General features: G+C 39.6%; 1 long non-coding RNA gene across 2 annotated transcripts in view; it reads right to left on the minus strand.

The window, feature by feature from the left end:
* The window catches only part of LOC105084689 (uncharacterized), a 63091-nt gene that overhangs the window by 24476 nt on the left and 17864 nt on the right, over positions 1–20751 (minus strand). Inside the window, exons 3-5 of one of the 2 annotated variants that reach the window (XR_004135272.2) lie at positions 19236–19331; positions 3103–3190; positions 2001–2131 (exon numbers count right to left, since the gene is read on the minus strand). This is a non-coding gene — a long non-coding RNA (uncharacterized LOC105084689). The remainder of the gene's footprint in view (positions 1–2000; positions 2132–3102; positions 3191–19235; positions 19332–20751) is intronic. The other variant, XR_010382564.1, reaches the window with a different exon arrangement.

Genomic DNA, 20751 nt, shown 5'->3' on the forward strand with positions numbered 1-20751 from the left:
GCCGGGCACATGGCCGACTCCTCACCGCAGCACATTAGCTCTTGTCTGTTTAGAACGCTGTAACCACCTCCACCTTGAGGCTTGCCTTAGCATTGCCAGAGGAGGCCCACTTCCCCCATGAAGCCTCTCCTCACTACTTCCTGCGACCCTTCCTGTTGTGTTTTGCATTACCCAGCTGCCATGTACTTGTGCTGTCATCTGCCTTATCATGTTATTTATCTTTACTGGCTACCAGTTATTGAGGGTTTCTCATATGCCAAGTGCAGAGCAAAGTACTTTTGATATATTATATCATTTAACTTATAAAAATCTTGAAAGGTGACTCTAGCAACTATTTTTTGACTTTTTTTTTTTTTAACAGCAGTTTTAGATTCCCAGCAAAATTGAGAGGAAGGTACTGGGAAAGCCCATATATCCTCTGCTCCCCGCCACCCCACATGCATAGCCTCCCCCGTGGTCAATATCCCTCACCAGAGTGGGGTGTTTGTTACAACTGCTGAACCTACACTGGCACATCATTATCACCCAAAGGGCACAGCTTACATTATGGTTCACGCCTGATGGTGTACACGCTATGGTTTTGGATAAACGTATAATGACATGTATCCACCATTATAGTATCATACCAAGTAATTTCACTGCCCTAAAATTCCTCTGTGCTCCATGCATTCACCCCTCCTTCCCCAGCAACCACGTATCTTTTTACTTTCTCCAATGTTTTCACTTTTTCAGAATGTCATACAGTTGGAATCATACATTATGTAGCCTTTTCAGAGTGGCTTCTTTTCACTTAGTAATACGCACTAAAGGATTCTCTATGTGTTAATGATAAAGTGACAAAAGATCGAGCAAAAAAAAAAAAAAGATTCTTTATGTCTTTTCATGTCTTGGTGGCTCATTTCTTTTTAACCATGTATTCTCCCTGTCCTTTTGTCTGGATGTACCACAGTTATTTATTCATTCATCCACTGAAGGGCATCTTAGTTGCTTCCAAGTTTTGGCAATTATGAATAAAGCTTCTATAAGCATCTGTGTGCAGGTTTTTGCAGGGAGATAAGTTTTTCAACTCCTCTGAGTAAACACAATCACTGGATTTTATGTAAAAATATGTTAAGTTTTGTGAGAAGCTGGTTTTATGTAGAAGTATGTTTAGTTTTGTAAGAAACCAAATTATTTTGCTGGTATCAACAAACTAATTCTAAAATTTATATGGAGAGGAAAAAGACCCAGAAGAACCAACATAACATTGAAGAACAAAGTTGGAGGACTGACAATACTCAACTTTCAGCACTTACTATGAAGCTACGTAGTCAGGACAGTGTGGTATTGGTGAAAGAAGATAAATATACCAAGGGAACAGAACAGAGAGCCCAGAAATAATCCCAAATAAATATAGTCAACTAGCCCCTGACAAAGGAGCAAAGGTATTATAATGGAAAAAAGATAATCTTTTCAACAAGCAGTGTTGGAAAAATTGGACATCCACACGCAAAAAAAACAAAAAGAATCTAGACACAGATCGTATGCCCTTGACAAAGATTAATTCAAAATGGATTGTAGACCTAAATTTAAAATACGAAACTATAAAACTCCTAGGGGTAACATAGGAGAAAATCTAGATGACCTTGAGTTTGGCAATGACCTTTTAGATAGAGCACCAAAAGCACAACCCATGAAAGGATTAATGAGCTAGACTTCACTAAAATTATATCTTCTGTTCTACGTAAGACATGATCAAGAGAATGAAAAGATAAACTACAGACTTGGAGAAAATATTTGCAAAAGACGTGTCTGATAAAGGACTGTTATCCAAAATATACAAAGAACTCTTAAAACTCAACAACAACAACGAAAATGAACAACCAAATTTTTTAAATGGGCCAACGACCTTAACAGACACCTCACTGAAGATAACAGATGACAAATAAGCATATGAAAAATGTTCCACATCAATGTCTTAAGGGAAGTGCAAACTGAAGCAATGAGATACTACTACGTACCTATTAAAACAGCCAAAATGCAGAGAACACTGGCAACGCCAGATGCCGCTGGGGATGTGGAACAACAGGCACTCTCCTTCATTGCTGCTGGGAACTCAATACGGCCACTTCGGAAGACAGTTTCTCACAAACTAAACAGAATCAGCAGAAGGAAGAAAGTAAAAAAGACAAGAGCGGTAATCAATGAAACTGAAATCAGAAAAGCGTTAGGGAAAACTAATGAAACAAAAGCTGGTTCCTCAAAAAGAAAAAAATCCATAAAATGTATGAACTTTTGGTAAGACTGACATATTAGTTTTCTAGGGCTGCTGTAACCAGTTACCACAAACTGTGTGGTTTGCAACAGAAACCCACTGTCTCAGAGTTCAGGAGGCCAGAAGCCCAAAGGTGTCAGGAGGGTTGGTTCCTTCTTGGGGCTTGGAGCGAGCGTCTGTCCCAGGCCTCTCCTGAACTCTGGCGCTTGCCAGCAGACTCTGGCGTTTCTTAGCTTGTGGACACATCACTCCAATCTCTGTCTCCATATTTACATCGTCTGCTTCTTTCAGTATTTTTTAATGGCTTCAAGATCTGCAGGGATATCCCCTGGCCAGTCCTGGTTTCACAGGAGAATTCTACCACACATTTAAAGAAGAATTAATACCAATTTACACAAACGCTTTCAGAAAATAGAGGAGGAGAGAACACTCTTGAACTCATTTTGTGAGACTAGCTTAATACCAAAACATACAAAGGCACCCAAAAAACAAAGCTACGTCCCCGCATCTCTCATGAACTTATACACGGAAGTCCTCAACAAGATACTTGCAAATCAAATCCAGTAATGAATAAAAAGAATTATACCATGACTAACTGGGATTTATTCTAGGTACACAAGGCTGATTCAACATGTTTAAGTGAATCAATGTAATCTATTAAACAACAGACTAAAGAATAACTAATCAGGATTATATCAAGTGATGCAGAAAATGCATTTGAAAAAATCCAACAATATTATTCATGACAAAAACTCTCAGCAAGTTAAGAATAGAGGGAATTTCCATGACTCGGTAAAGAACATCTACCAAAAAGCTGCAGCTAACATATTCAGTAGTGAAGTACATACCAGTCTCCGTCTAAGATCAGGAACAGGGCAAAGACGTCAGTTCTCACCCCTCTTACTCAGTGTGGTGCTGTAAGTTCCAGCCAATGCTCTAAGACAAGGAAATGGAAAGGAAGGCATACAGATTGGAAAGGAAGAAATAAACTGTGCCAATGACGGCTGACATGATTACCTATGTAGAAAATTTTGAAAGAACAAAAGAACACTTAGAACTGGTGAGTTTAGCAAAGCTGCAAGATGTAAGAGTCATATTAGTCATATTTCTATATTGCTAATAATTAACATATGGAAAATGATATTTAAAGTGCAGTATCATTTACAATTGCTCTCAGTTAAATGAAATACTTGCATATATGCTTAATAAAACGTATACAGGATCTGTATGCTGAAAATTACAAAACGCTGATGAAATAAATCAAAGAAGACCAAAATAAAAGGAGAAACATAATGTATTCATGAATTGGAAGGCTCTATATAGTAAAGATGTCATATCTCCCTGAATTGATCTATAGGATTAATGTAGTTTCTATCAAAATCTCTGCAAGTTTTTTTAAAGACATAGACAAGTTTATTGTAAAAATTATATGGAAAGACACAGACCCTAGAATAAATAAAATAATCTTGAGAAAGAAGAATAAAATGGGTGGAATCACTCCATCTGAGGTTAACTATCACAGCTACAGTAACACCATGAGATACTGGCAGAGGCATAAACACATAGATGAATGAAACAAAACAGAGAACCCAGAAATAGGCCCACACAAATATTCTGAGCTGATTTTTGACAAAGGTATGGAAGTAATTCAATGGAGGAAGGATAGCTTTTTCAACAAACGGTGCTGAAGCAAGTGGACATCAACTTCAACCTCATAACTGACACAAAAATGAACCCAAAATGGATCAAGAAATTATAAAATGTAAAGCTATGAAACTTCTGGGTAAATGCAGAACATCTTTAGGACCTGGAGCTAGGTTAGAGTTCTTAGACTCGACATCAAATGCACAGTACATAAAAAAAAAAAATGGATTATCTGGACCTCATCAAAGTTTAAAACTTTTTTTCTGTGACAGCCCATGTGAAGAGATGAAAAGACAACAAGACTACAGACTTGGAGAGAATATTTTCAAACTGCAAATCTGATGAAAGACTAGTATCTAAACCATAGAAAGAAGTCTCAAAACTCAACAGTAAAAAGACAATCCAATAGAAAATGGGGAGGAGGTGGAGTGTGTAGCTTAGTGGTAGAGTGCACGTCTCATATGCATGAGGTCATAGGTTCAATCCCTGGCACAAAGAAAGAAAAAGAAAGAAGGAAAGGGACATATATTTTGCCAACAAAGATGCACAGATGGCAATTATGCGCCTGAAAAGATGTTCAACATTATGAGCCATCGGGGAAAAACACAAATTAAAATCACAGTGAAATATCATTACACATTTATCAGCATGGCAAAAATAAAAAATAGTGAGAACAAAAAATGCTGGCAAGGACGTGGAGAAACTGAATTATTCATACATTTCTGATAGGAATGTAAAATTGTACAGCCACTCCAGAAAACGGGTTGGTAGTTTCTTATGACACTGATCACGCCACTACCATATCACCTAGCAACTGTACTCTTAAATCTGAACATAAATGTTCATAGTACCTTTATACGTAATATCCAATGTGTGAATGGTTAAACAAACGTTGCTACATCCATGTCATAGAATACTACTCAGCAATAAAAAGGAAATAGTGGTACATGCAACATGCAACAACTTGGATTAGTCTCCAGGGAATTATGCTAAGTGGAAAAAAAAAAGCGAACCCCAGAAGGTATTGGTCCATTTACATTCTTGAAATGACAAAATTATATAAATAAAAAACAGGTTAACAGTCACCCAGGGAGAAAGGGGTGTGGTTATGAAAGAGCAACAAGAGAGACCCTTGTGGTGATGGAATTGTCTGTATTTTGACTGTATCAGTGTCCATATTCTGGTTGTGATATTGCACATAGTTTTGAAAGATGTTACCACAGGGGTAGAAGGGACTGGGATAAATGGTATACAGAGCTCCCTTACAACTATATGTGAATTTAAAGCTATCACGAAGCTAAAAGCTTAATTTAATTTAAAAATATTTGTGCACACACACAGTAATAGGGGTCAGAAATGTTCACATAAGGAGGAATGTAGTTCTGCCAGAATTAAGGAGGAAGGTAGGTTAAGTTTTCATGGATAATATGGCCATTGACCTGATTCCTGCACAGTTAAGTGAATTTCTCCAGACAAAAAAAGAGAGAAAAGGCACTGAAATTAGAGAAAATATTCCTCCAAGATGGGTAGACAAATCTGTCCAGAGAGGGGAAAAGAGGAGAAAAAAAGAAGTTCAGAATGTATCATCACTTTAAGGGGCATTCTCAGGGGTGCCTAAGTCTACTATCCCCAAAAAAGAATCATCCAAAATTAGGGGTAATCAGAAGGTCAATTTAGCTTAAATAAAATTTCTTCTGTTGCTATCCACTTTAGTAAAGTAAATTAACTTAGTGGTATAGAATTAAAAAATTCAGAGATAACTTCTGAATTATAATCAATGTAATTATTTTGTTGATAAAATTATTTTTTCTTAAATATAATTAGGTAAAATAAATGAGTCAATGCTTTCATCTGGGACTCTGTGAGAAAAGAAATTTCTATAATAGTGTATTTATCACAGGATGATTTTTTTGTTTTTTTTTTAGCAAAGCAGCAGTGAATTTAAGGGAATCTAACTACTGTACTCTGCCTGTACCCTTCCATGGAGAGCTCTGAGATTCCGGAACGCGTCATTATTTTGAAATGCAGTTCAACACAAAGATGGGATTAAGATAAACAAATTAGCTTACTATCCACATTGGAATGCAAGTCTTCCAAACCCTGGAGTATTTCCATGCTTACTCTTATCTCATCAATTCATTTTCTAGAATGAATTAATCTGCCTAGAGAAAAACCCCACCAACTACCAGGCTACCTGGAGGTAGATTTCAAACCACAAAACCTGGTGTCACTCCAAAACTAATTCATGAGACTCCCCTGAGTATGTCCTATTTTCTAGGAACAAAAGGCACATTTTCATTGTTAGGTATAAAATCTGCAAATTGTTTCATCAACTTTGACTGTATCTACCAGCTACAAAAATCTGAAGTTGGCAAGAATGCTGACATCAGTAGGTCAGCAACTGCGATATTTTACACAGCTCTTGGGGCATATTTTTAAATGCTATTCAATTGTTTTTTTGTTTTCAGTCTTTGGTTCATCTAGGATGTTTCATTTATTTTCAGACCCCAGGCTAAAGCTAACTTAAGGAGCTTTTATTAGGGCTGACTGGCCCTAGAAAAATGAAGATGGAGACCAAGCTTGTATCTGGCTTTCATCTCATCTTCCAACAGCTTATTCTCCTCCTTCACCTCTCTCTAAGCACCCAATGTTCACAAGCCACCCCTCACAATCTACAAACCTTCTCCTAGAAATGTAAGCGGATTTGGCATGTTACCAGTCTGAGCAAGGCAGAGCATCTGAAATGCAGCAGAGTTGCAGGTGAGCTTTTATTTGAAATCAACTTTGAGAAAAGACGTAAGCCAAAATGTGTGGGCCTGGAGAGATCATTAATTGGATGACTGTATGATGATCCAATGCGAGTTGGTTCTCAATTGTCAAATAGCATAGTGGTGGGCTTCAGACACACAGCAGATCTTTAGGAAGTTCCTTCCATGTCCCAGAGGCTGTGTTAGTACTGGGGATAACAAGAAGATGCAACCTATGCCGTCAGGTAGCTCAAGATCTATGAAGAGCACGGGGACCAAGGGAAATAATTACAGTACACAATTAGCTGCTCCACCTGATAATTTCCTTTGCATTAGGCACCAATAACTGTTGGCACTTACCTCACACCTTGGTTTCCCCAGCTTCTAATACAGTGCCAGGTATATAGCAGATTCTCAAATACCTGATGAAAGACTGAGTGAATAAACAAATGAACGAGCAAAACATTACCGAATTTCCAATACAGAGTGTGGGAAGAAGCAATTAACTCTGGTGGAAAAAGGAAGTCTCATAAGAGATGGTAATTTGAGCTGAGGCTTAAGGCATGTCTAGCACGGTGTCTGACCTTGAATGAGCACACAATAAAAGTTAGTTAATTCAATTAAGTGGAAGTTCAGGTGGAGCAGAGGGCCTCTGAAGGCAAGGATGTTCCAGGTAGAAGTATCAGCAGCACTTGGCGTACATAATGCCCAGCACATGGTAGGAACACAAGATGTATTTATTGAAGGAATGAATAATGAGTGAATGAATGGATAGAGGACTGTAAGTCACAGCATATACAAAGCCGCCAGTATTATGAAAAAGGAGGCACATTTAGGGAATGATTATATTTGGAAAATCATATAATTATAAAAGAGAAAAGAGAGAGATGGTTAGAACAACGACAAAAAAAGGAGAATATAAGGAAAACATGATGCGAGGAAAGAGAGGAACCAGACAAGGAGAAAAGAGGTTTTTTTAATGAGTGCATGGGAATATTCCAGAGACTACAGAGTTGGAGGTCTGGTGGTTGTGAGGAATGAAGTTAGGTTCATCACCAGGGTCAGTGCAGACTTTGGGCAACAGGACTCTGACTGGGAAAGAAGCACAGTAAATTATTAAGGAAAAATCACTCCAAGGACCACGGTCCAGAAGGAGCTGACCTATAAGGAAAATAAAAATGAGAAGAGTCAGGAAAAAAACAATTATCTCTAAGTTGGGGCAAACCTGACTGAGTTTCATTGGACTGTGTAGTAGTTACCTAATGCTGCATAACAAATTACCTCAAAAATCAGTGACTCTAAACAACAATATACACTTATTACCTCACATAGTTACCGTGAGTCAGGAACTCAAGAACAATGTAGCTGGTGGTTCTGGCCCAGGGTCTGCCCTGAGGTTGCAGTGAAGATGTTGGCTGGAGCTTCAGTCATCTGGAGACAAGCTCTACCCACCAGTGGCTGGCACTAGCCCTGAGACACAGCCTTACCCATCAGTGGACAGACAGCAGCCTCTGGACCCCCTGGGCCATGGCCGCACCCACCAGTAGGCTAACACTAGCTCTGCTCAGCCACTCCTACCAGTGTGCCCACAGAAGTCAGCCCATCACAACAGAAGGAACCACTCAGCCCACATAGAGGAGGCCCCCGGAGCACATAGTTCAGGTAACAAGAGGGGAGGGCACTGCTGAGCCCCACACGATGCTTCCTACATGGAGCTATTTCTCCAAGATCAAGAAACATAACCAACCTACCAAATACATAGAAATAAAAACAGCAATTAGGCAAAATGAGGTGACAGAGAAACATGTTCCAAATGAAGGAACAAGATAAAACCCCAGCAGAAGAAATTGTGGAGTTCTTCAAGACGTGAAATGGAGACAGGCAATATATCCAATAAAGGGTTCAGGGCAATGATCATAAAGATGCTCAGTGAACTCGAGAGAAGAATCAATAAGCAAAGTGATACTACTCAGCCATAAAAAATAAAAGAATGTCAGTTGCAGCAACATGGATGGACCCGGAGATCATCATTCTAAGTGAAGTAAGCCAGAAAGAGAAAGAAAAATACCATATGCTGTCACTCATATGTGGAATCTAAAAAAAAAAAAAAAAAAAAAGAAAGAAAGAAGGAAAAAAAAGGACTCTGAACTCATCTACAAAACAGAAACAGACTTGCAGACATAGTAAACAATCTTATGGTTACTGGGGAAAGGGCTGGGAAGGGATAAATTTGGGAGTTAAGAGATTTACAAATGTTAGCCACTATATATAAAAATAGATCTAAAAAAAAGTTTCTGCTATATAGCACAGGGAACTGTGTTCAATATCTTGTAATAACCTTTAATGAAAAAGAATATGAAAACAAATAAATGTGTGTATATGCATGATGGGGACCAGAAATTGACACATTGTAACCGACTGTACTGCAATTAAAAAAAAATCATACTGAGAGAAGGCAAAAAAAAAAGTGAGAAGTTAGGATTTTTTAACAAAGAATTAGAAAATATAAAGAAGCAGCAAGCAGAGTTGAAGAATACAATCACTGAAATAAAAAATACAGTAGAAGGAATCAACAGCAGATTAAATGGTACAGAAGCATGGATCAGTAAACCGGAAGACAGAGTAGTGGAGATCACTCAGGCTGACCAGAAACAAGAAAAAAAAATTGTTTAAATGAGGACAGTTTAAGAAACTTCTGAGACAACATCAAGTGTACTAACATTCACATTACATGGGTTCCCGAAGGAGAAGAGAGCAAGAAAGGGACAGAGAACATACACAGCTGCCCATCTGTTATGTAAAAGTGCTAATCTTGCGTCCTTTAAACATTTTCTATTTGGGAGCAGAAACATTTATTTTAATGTGGACGTGGTCACATGTCCCTAAGATGTGAAATACTCCAGGCTCACCTTTCAGAAAGAAAGTCCACAGTGACCTGTGGGGCAGATCATTGTTGCTAAAAATAACTTACAGGGGTCCATCTGCTGTATCCTCACACGCACTCCTCAACTGGGAACACTGTGAGTTTAATACTACGTGCTTGTGACAGCATCAAGATACTATGAAAGTCAATGAAAGACAGCAGTGTGAGCAAATCTGTTAAATGTGCAAGACACAGCTCAGAAGTTCTGCTTCCTTGTGTGAGTGTCTGCCTCACACACCTACTTCTTGTTTTTAACTCTTGAGTGTTCCATGAGTCAAAAGAGAGAGAAAGAAATATAGGGATTGAGGGTGTTTCATGTTTAGACGGTAATACCACACTCCTAAGTGACCCGAGATGGTGAGAAGAAAAGAAATTTCTGGCCTGCCGTGTAAAAACCAGGTTAATACCGGTTATTTCACTCTATTTTAATATACAGAGGTGGCAAATCATATATAAATTATTAGCAACAGTTTGCCCCCAATGAAGTGGGTTCTAGGAAACTAACACAACAGTAAATAATATCTGAAATGTGGAACTGGCAGGGACCACTTTGAAGTCAATGTTTTTTAGCATCGATATCAACTTTACTTAAGAATTGAAGCAAATTTCCTCCCTTGGTGTTTGAATTTCAATTTTAAATCACCAAATCTATCTGGCTCCCATCTACTCGAACCAGTTCAGAGGAATGTTTTTCCCTTGCTACTTACTGTCAAGGTATGCAAATATATTAAGCACAAAATGACTCTCCGGGCTTGTTCTTCCCATGGATAATTTTGAGTTTTCACTTTCCATACAAGAGAGAAACAAGAGGGCCAATAAACACAATTGGCATGATTGTCAACAGGTGCGTATTCAGCCAGGACACGTGCGCTCAGATGGAGATGTTGTGAGTGTCAGCTGAGAGAGGTGATTCCAAAGTGCTTCCCAGAATCTGTGCCTGATCATTAAGAAGAGATTCACCCAGGTCCTCTGAATCTGGCAGCAAAATCTCTTTCCCAGGTGATTTCTCAGCCTGGTCCTGAAGCGGGGCTGCTCAGAGGGCAGGGCCCATAACTTTCAGATCAGACCTCCACAATGAACGCTGAGTTTCCACTATCACCTTCAAAATCTGAAGTAGCAGGTGACAAGTGCATCTTGTCGACATATGACACAGGCGTATTTACATAGGGCTCCGTGAGCCCCAGTCTGCCAGACCAGCTATCTGCCCAGGCACTCCCTCTCCGAAAATTTCCAGAGGAAGTGGGCAGGGGTGGGCATAGGAGGGTATGAGCTTGGAGAGACTCCCGTGGCTCCAGATGTGATAAGAAGGATGCCAGAAAAGATGACCAAGACTCGGAATTCTGGAGACACTGGGGGCTGCAGGAGGTAGGAAAAGTAGGTTTTTATTTCATTACTTATAGAAATATCAAGACTGTAGCCTCCTCATAAGGGTTTCCTTGTGTGTAATTCAGGCCACATTTATAAAGTCTGATTGAAAAACTGTGTAAGTTGCTGAGAACATAAAGATGTTTCTCTTTGGGCAGAAGTTAGGCAGATACAAAATTATTCAGGAAACACTGATGAACATACAAATGAGCGATACAGGTATATGTATCAGCTAGGATGTTTCTGGCTGGAAATAATCAAAAGCCTGATTCAAACAGGCTTAAATGATCAAAGAGATCTACTGGTTCTTTAAACTAAAAAGTCTAGAAACAGGGCTATTTTAAGTCTTGATCTCAGTTTCTTCCCAGTTCTTAGAGCCGCTTTCTGCTTCTTCCTGAGGTTGGCTCCTCCCACGGTCCCAAGAGGGCTGCCACCAGATTCCAGGGCCGCAGGCTTTTGCCCACATCCAGCAGAGAAGAGTGATTTTGTCACACCATTCTCATAAATGTCCTGAGAACATGCTTATTGAACCAGTATGGGTCATATGACTCCACGTGGAGGGGTCACTGTGGCCGGGAGATGGAACACATCGTCTGAATTAACCTCTACGTTACACGTCAATCACGAGGGTAGAAAAGAGTTCAGTTTATCAATAAACATGGCACAAAAGATGAGGGGACATCTGACTGCCAGAGGAAGGGATGGTGTGGGTGGGAAAGAAGAGGCTGAGGAATGCTCCCGCAGAAGAAGCCATGTCAGCTGGGACCAGAACAGAAAGCAGCCGCTTGAATGCTAATAAACTTGGACCTTCAAACTATGAAGAAAGATGTTAAGGCAAATCCATAGCATAAGCCAAGTGGACTTACTAGGGGCAGAGTATAATTTTCAAAAAGTTAAAACGTGACTCATGCAAAACTAGGATGATGCGTGCCAAAGATTTTATTCAGCTCAATAATTAATAAGGGGTCTGATAAGATCCAAAAGCTGGTTTGAAGAGCATCTCAGGGACAAGGGTTTTTATCGCTCATCAGGAAAGGCACTTTTTAGAAACAAGGTTAGAATAACATTACTAAGTTAGAGACAAAACTGGTTAATATGCTTCAGAGCAATGAAATCATAACATCTGGGGATATGTTTTCTACCTGAAAGAAATTACTTGCATTTCTGTTGGACAGGACACAAGTCTACAAGTTAATAATTAATTGCATAAAGTCTAGGCTTTTAGTAGTAATAAACAAAGTAAAATAGTAGTACAACTTCCTAGACGCAGAGAATGAAATAACCCTTAGATGGGCCTGTTAAACAATGCTCTAACATGACATTAAAAAGACAGACATCTTCTTGACTTTATTTCTAGGTTCTGCGTAATTTTTGTTATTATACACCACCACCAGAGCAATCTATTTAAGGCAGTTTTTTTTTTTTTAATGGACTTCAGTCTTACAGCAGTTACATGTCAGTAAATACTGCTAATTGTAATCAGTTTTCATATGGTCATTAAAGGAGGCTTGAGGAGATCAGCTCAAAGAAAGAGACATTTTGGCTGATTCCTTGAGTGGGAAGTAGCTGAAGCCAGCCACCCTTCACTAGGAGGAGAGGCGTCCCGCTACCATCAGACCAGAAAAGAGTCAAGTAAGTGAAGCCGGCGGAAATGAGAGGGCCTGGGGCCGCCAGTGCCCATGGGATGACTGTTCCAGGGGCTGCTCAGAAAGCAGCAGGAGTGGAAATCACAGGTGTTTCAGGACGGCAGTCAGAGAGACATCCATCTGAACCCATCCTAGACCATCCTGTGACCATCTGACTTCCTGGCCCCTCTCTTGCCCATGAAATGTTTTGGTTAAAAGGGAAAGACATTCTATACACTCAGTAGTTAAGTACAGCCAAGCTAAGCTATGTTTTAGGTTCACATTTTTGGATAACAGGTTTATTAATGGGCTGGTTGAGAGAATTGAACCATTTGGTGTTCAGGAAAATTGGAAATGTTTAAAATAAATACTTGACATCCCTTCTCTCTGACTGCTGTGATATGTTCATTTATTCTTAGGGGTAAAATGTCCACATTAAAAATTAATTTGATAGAAATTGCTTAGCAGCTTTTCACTAAGAATATGGTACAAAATAGTAAAAGGCTAACATCCATTTTCACAAAATGGAAAGCATTTATTTCAAAAGCAGCTCACCACTCCAAAGACAATTTTTTGTTCCTTGTTAGAGTCTTGGGTATAATGGCTATCATGCTATAGAGAATATACCCCATCCACACCCCCTTGAACTAGGGTTACCGCACTTAGCAAATAAAAACACAAAACCCCCAGTTAAATCTGAATGTCAGAAAAACAATGAGTATTTTTTTTTAGAGTAAGTATGTCTCATGCAGTATCTGGGACATACTTGTGGAAGGAAGATGGTCCACCAAGATATCCACATTCTAATTTCTGAAGCTGTGTACCTTGCATGGCAAAAGGGACTTTGCACATGCAATTAGGTTAAGACTCTTCAGATGGGAAGAGTATCCTGGATTATCTGTAATCACAAGGGTCCTTATAAGAAAGGTGGATCAGAGACAGAGAGAGATAAGAAGATGCTAAAATCCTGGCTTTGAAGATGCAAGAAGGGTCCATGAGCCAAAGAATTGCAAGTGGCCTCTAGAAGCTGGAACAGGCAAGGAAACAAATTCTCCTTTAGAGTGTTCAGAAGGAATGCAGCCCTGCTGACACCTTGATTTTAGGCCAGTGAGACCCAGTGGGATTTCTGGCACACAGAACTGTAAAATAATAAATTCGTGTTGTCTTAAGCCACTAGGTTTGTGGTAGTTTGTTAGAGGAGCAACAGGAAACTCATACAGATCTTACACAAAAAACTATTTGTTGTTCATCTAACATTCACATTTAAAAGTATCCTATATTTTATCTGGCAACCCTACTTAAACTAAGCATGAAGCAGTGGGCTGCGGTAGAAAGCACCCTTACATGGGAGACAGGAGAGGACTATTTCTCCTTCAGGTCTGATTCCTCAGATGCAAAATGAGGGGCATGGCCTGGATGACCACCATGGGTCCCTTGGGGTCCATGACTGCATTAAAGAAACACTTCTTGCCAAAACAAAGTAAAACACACATATGAATTTTAAAACGTTCGTAGTTCAGGATAATTGCTTTCATTTGCCGAGTGGTTGTATGTTTGTGTTCTATCTTTTCGGTAGCTCTCCTTTAGCTCCTCACCCCAATCTGGATGACCCTTTGTTCTTTCATCTGTGTGTCTGTCAGATGACAAGGCATGGCCCTGCCATGGGACTGTGCTCTCATATTTCCTTCCCTCTCCTCACTACAGGCCTCTTCACCCCTTCTCCTGGCTCAGGCTCCGGGACAGACAATGCTGGTTGGCCACTGTATGGGTATCCTACGGCTGCTGTAACAAATTACTCTAAACTTAGTGGCTTAAAACAACACAAATTTATCTTACGGTTCTGACGGTCAGGATTTCAAAGTAGGTTTCACTGGGTTAAAATCAAAGTCACGGTCGCACAAAGTCACACAAAATGCAGTCACAGGGCTGCACTCCGGGACACCCTAGACAATCCATTTCCTTGCCTTTTTCAACTTCAAGATGTTGCCCACTTTCCTTGGCTCATGGCCCCACAACACTTCAACTCCTACCTCCATCATCACATCTCCCTCTCTGACTCTGACCCTTCTGCCTCCCTCTTTTAAGGACCCTTGTGATTGCACTGGGTCACCCAAATAATCCAAGATAATCTCCCCATTTGAAGAGCCTTAAGTTAATCACATATGCAGAAAAGTACTGTTCTCCATGTAAGGTCACATAATCACGGGTTCAGTATTAGGACAGGGACATCTTTGGGGAGCCATTATTCTGTCTAGCACACCTACCCAGTATCCATTTGCCCCTTCTTCCTTTCTTAACATTTTGTTCAGGGTGACAATAAGATTGGCTGAAAAAATTTATTTACAGAGCTCCCTTGAAGCTACATGTAGTCATGTGACATGTCTGGCCAAAGAGAAGTAGAATTCCAGCTTCCAAGAAAGCTGCTGTTTTCCTGATTGAAAGAGCCAGACTCAGCTGTCATATGCACTTTGTCCTCTTCCATTAACTCTACATCCTGCATAAAAAAGTGAATGTGATACCCAGAAGGGCAGCCACTCTGTTGCGAGCATGAGAATGAAAATCACCCATGAAAGATGGCAAGGCAGAAACAGTCAGAGGATCTGAGATCCCTGATGGCATTATGGAAATGCCTGGTCAGCCCTCGTCTGCCAGTCCCCAGACTTGTCACCTAAGAAAAAGACATCCTTAGTTGTTGGTGCCAGGGTAATCAATTCATGCAACTGAATCCAGTTCTAGGAGACCCAGATTCTGTCTAAACTTTCACTACTCAGAGTGTGCTTCCTGGACCAGCAGCAAGGATATGTGTTAAAATGCAAAATCTGCGGCCTTTCCCCAGATCAGCTGAACCAGAATCTGCATTTTAAGAAGAAAATTATTCACTTTCATTGGCTGGGGTTGATCTGTGTGCATTTCAGAGTTGGAGAAGGACTGCTTTGGAGCTCACTCAGGCCAGGAGGGACACTGCCCTGAGTTCTTCTTTCCTAGGTTGAAAAATACGGTCTGTCTGGAAGCAACGCCACTCTTGGGATTTACTGGGATAAATTGCAAACATCGGGAAGTGGGTGCAAAATTGTACACGAACAATCATTAAGTATGTTTCTCGCTCCCTCTCCCCCATCGTTTACCCTGCCTTAGATCTTTTCTTGTTTCTGCTTAGAGCAAGTGTATTTCATTGCTAGTCAGCCTAAGACCTCATGCCTATTTTATTCAATTGAGATCAAATTGATAAGGAGTTGAAGTGAAATCAGGAAAAGGAGGAAGATTACTTCCTCTTTTAAAAACTCTTGGCGGTTTGTAAACAGACCTGAAATGTCTTTGGTGTGACCCACCAACCAGATGAAGAAAGTGCAGTAAATATATAAATCCACAGGGAAGGAGAGCCAGAGGATCTTTCAACACACTGCATTTCTCATTTCTATTAAAGCTCTGAATTTATACATTTAATATGTACTGTAAATTTCAGGCTAATTTCCTTGCAATGATTTCTATCAGAGTATTACAAAGAAACATGGATGACAAAGCACAGCCACCAAATTTCCTGGAGAACGGAGGGGAAACACCGAGGGAGCAGATCTTCGAACTGAATTTGCCCTCTTGAAAATGCTTTTAGGAGGTTTTGCAGGGTTTTTTAAATTTTAAGTTAATTTTTGAATAGGTAAATCCAAAAGGTACAAAAGAGTATAAGGAAAAAATCTACCCCCTCCTAACCCCTCCTTCAGCTGCCAGATTTCTCTCCCTTCAACACAACCACTATGACCAGTTTCCTGGGAATCCTACCACATGGGACCCTCGCATGTCGGAAGATGCTAAAAAATGCATCTGAAAATCAAGAGTGGAGTGTAGATTGCTGTGAACTGCACTCGAGGGCATACATTACAATTAATCCTTCTCATCATCCAACTGCTTTCTGTGAAGATCCTATGCTGGCATTTAATTTTTTTATATCATAGGTATCTGTCAAGTAAAGATCAAGAGTCTTGCCACCTACTCATCTTAGAGGATTAAGCAGACCATGCTTACAAAACACTTTGAGGAAGGCTCACAATAAACATAAGTGGTTGTTACAGCTGCAGCCTTCTTCCATATAACTTGGGTTTTATAACTCTCTCCTTACCCCCAAGCCTACCACACACTCCCCCCCGCCACTGCAGCACCTTTTAAGGGTGAGAGGTTAATAAGAAAGCGTGACTGGTGGAAGGCAAGACTAGAATGCTTTGAGGGTATCTAATTTGTTTGCCTAAAGCTTCCCAACTCATCTGTGCTTCAAGGAACCTGGAAGTTTTTTCAAAAAGAGAGACACCTAACTGCATAACTTCACAGCTATATGACTGTTTAATAATCCAAATAATTTGATAATATTTTCCTTTCTATTTTACATACTTCCTTCTTTCACTTAGTAATATGTTATAAGCATCACTGTTCTGAACATGTTTAACCATGAGTATTTGAAAGTAAGAATAGCTACTGTGTGTAAAGATATATCAGTAAAGAGACGGTTCACATTTATACAGTCAAATCAATATATGTTTTCGAGAGACTTCCATATGCTAACAACAAAATAGACACTTCATAGACACCTGTCTTCCCTGCTCAATACAAAGCCTTCAATGATAAATGTGAAATTGAAAGATTCAGACAGAGTTCGCTGGGATCTGAAAAATACAGGTGGTTACTCAGACCGCAGTGGTTTGAGAAGACTTCTTGACTTCGTCCTGGACCATTTTGAGTACTTCAGTGTACTTATTGATAAATGGGTAGACTTTTTAAAGAGATTAATAACCCCTATACAAAGATGCTAAGAGAAAATACAAGACCATCTCTGGCAAGGGATATAAAAATCATGAACAACAGAAGTAGACAGAAATTAATAGCCTTTATTTGCTTTTTTAAATCCAAGGCCTTTCATTACGGCACTGTTGGGCAGAATACTGAATGGTAATTTAAATCATTTGATTGGCCAACGGACAAAACAATAATTGCCATGTACATTCCAAATTAAAGGGCGAAGCCCACAAAGACAGTAGTAAGAGTTCATATTTCCTTACCCTTAATCTTGTACTACAGCTGGCCTCTCAGACCCAAGACATTTCTAGCAATTAATGATTGGTTCAGGTTAATAGTCCTGACAAAGCCTTGGTTCACTGATCCTCCTCAGATGGTCATTAACCTCTAGAATCTGGTCATTAACTCCCAGAAACCACTAAGTAGGATGCAAAAAAAGCATTTTTACCAGCATCATTGAAAAGGTCGTATGACTGTTTCATATGTATTTTTTAAATGTAAGAAAATGTCTCTCTTATTGTATATGTATGTGCATAGTGCTTTAAAGTCTCTTTAGGTTTTTATTTCTAGCATTTTCTTCCAATACAAAAGAATAACTTGACATAATTATGCTATGTATTTAGGGAAAACTATTACTAAGATCTGGTACCTTAGAAATGTTTTTATTGGCCCAAAGAAAAGGGGGTGGAAAATTCACTTTAAAGAATGCGGAGTGTTTGTTTCTGTCCTTAACACTTTGGATGAATTTATTTAAAGTTATAAGAAGAGCGAAAATTGGATTGCAGGTGAACACTCCCTTGAAAATGGTGCCGTATGTTTCCCATATGCCTAAAAGAACCGAGCATAAAGTACACTGGAAACATTACAAACATAGGCCAGTTTATTATTATAACCTCAAATCGCAGTAATGTGTTCTGATGGAGGAATTTTCTTAAGGAAAGCTATGAAGTCTTGGTGGATTGCCATGTTGCATACTCTCTATTCAACATTCAATAGGCTTTCCTCTGATTTTTATGTCCTGAGTCCATAAAGCTTATTAAATGACACTTCAAAATTTCCTTAGATGGTGGAAGCTTTGGTTAAGTGAAAAAGCCTGTTGGGGTTTGTCCCCTGTAGTTTCCTAATTAGGGCTTCCTTATTACATCACAAACATTAATCATCACATTATCCAGTAACAGATCAGACTTACCCTATCTTTCAGATCCTCATTAATCTACTGGTAAAGTTATGAGCTCCATTAATATGGTTACAGTTAGAATGTCTCCCCGAAGCACAGGACACCCATTACTGGGCGGAATAATGCAAAAGCTGTTAAGTTTCCTTCGGGCTGAAGATGTTTCTGAAATGTCAGCCGACAGAGCAGCCTTCCCCACACTCTCCACGTAGGAGTCCTACAGAATGTTTGCTTTATTTACTGCTTTGTTTACTATTTTAGCAGGAGAAAAATTCTCCAAGCAGGATCATGTTTGCATCTAGCAGACACCAAACCACGTGTTGTTGTCCAGAGCTTGGCTGCTTTCCATTCGGAATGGTTGGAGGAGAATGTGAGATCTTCCTACAGTGTGATCACCTCATCAAGCAGAGGCGGTGCTGCCGTCTCCTCGCATTACTAAACCGGCTGGTGTTTTCCTGAGCACAAATGTTCCTTGGATGAGTGACAGTGAAAACGGCAGAGCATCAAGTTCACCTGTCCACATCCATATCACTGAATGTGGCCTGTTCAGATTCAGAGCCTAATGTGGTCCTCAAGGGCACAGTCATGGAAAGGAATGACTCCCCAGCCATCCACACAGTCTGCGGATCTCTCATAAATGCCTATCATTTTATAAGCTATGGGAGTGTGGGATTTTCTTCCAGAACCTGACAGAAAGAGGTCTCTCGGTCTCTCAGCTTACCTTATTGAATTCACTGCCTTCATGGCTGTATTCAGCAGCTACTTTTTGCATTCTGATTTTCTGCAGAGTAGTGTATAGATTTAAGCAGGCTGTTTCCTACAAAGAATGTAAAAATGAATAAGCACTTAAGATCTATACTATATACATGATATTTACCATAAGACACAGTTAGGAGAGCTTAACTAAATATAGTCTCAACGAATTTTTAAAAATTAGAAGATATTTTTCTGAAAAGAAAATGTTGAAGTTGATGAATATTTTGTCCAAAATGTCACCTGGCTAAGACAAAATTCAGACAGACAAGGTAAAAGAGGGAAATATCAATAAAGGCACAGGTCTCTTAAAATAACTTAATGGTTGTTTTTTAAAAGACCATGTTTCAAAGATTAGAAATTATGGATTTGTGAGCAGAGTAATGTAGATATCAAAATTTTCAGCAAGACAATCGAGTTTTGAAATCTGGGGACTCATCTCATTCTCGAGATCAAGGAACATTCTTTATTGTTTAGTGAGCTGCAATGAAAGGTGAGGAAAAATGAAATGGGTCTGGAAATTAATGAACAGTTTCTTGGTTTCAGATAGGCATTTCTCAAAGTCTTTCATGATTCTTTTGTAGAGCACGTGGAGAATGAAGGCCTGGGTAACGGTACAGTTCAGTGGATTTATAGTTGATTAAACCAAAGAGGTCAAAGAGGCTATGTATCAATGTTACATGCGAAGGAAGGTCTTTAAAGGAGAGCTCTAGGGCTCTGTATTTGACCTTGCAACAGAGAAGTGTGTTTCTCAGATTTGTAAAGTACGTAAAATTCACGATTCAAAAAGATCTCTAAAGATTGTACAGATGGACAAAAATCTACAAAACGAAATTTAATGCAAACAACTGAAAATAAAAACCTGCGTTTAGGCTCAAATATCCCACTTCAAAGTACATAACCTGGCATAAGAAATTAATATGACATAACAAATACACACATACAGACACACGTTAGGTGTCTTAGCTGAGTACATGGGGAAAATGAGCCAAGAGTGGGAGCTGGTGATGAACCAACTAACGAAACCTTAATTTATATTAACCGAAGGATGGCGTCCAGATCAAGGGAAATAACCGTCCCAACAGGCGCGTCCCTGGTCTGTCCACATCTGGAGTTGCAATTCTGTGTGCCACCCTGGGGAGGCCAGGCTGGGCCGAAGGGTAATGGAGAACAGGCAGAGGTCAGCAACGAGGGAGGTCGAGGGGATGATTGGGGGGGATGCTGAGAGAAGCAGGCTAATGAGAATCTAAGTCTTTGAAATCTTGGGAGTTTCTTGTAACGGGGACCAGGCTTATTTCTTCCAGAATGAAAGTGGAACGTTAAAAGGGGCCGAGAGAAAATTTAAAATAAAAGAAATTCACTATTATGCAGTCCTACAACTCCAACCCAAGTGAAACAGTAATCTGATGTAGTAATTAAAGAATTTCTTCAACAAATCAGTGGCATGAAAAACAGAAGGCAGATAGATGGCTTTTAAAAGAGCT

This window comes from Camelus dromedarius, chromosome 10 (genome assembly GCF_036321535.1).
Source record: "Camelus dromedarius isolate mCamDro1 chromosome 10, mCamDro1.pat, whole genome shotgun sequence".
Classification (NCBI taxonomy): domain Eukaryota; kingdom Metazoa; phylum Chordata; class Mammalia; order Artiodactyla; family Camelidae; genus Camelus; species Camelus dromedarius.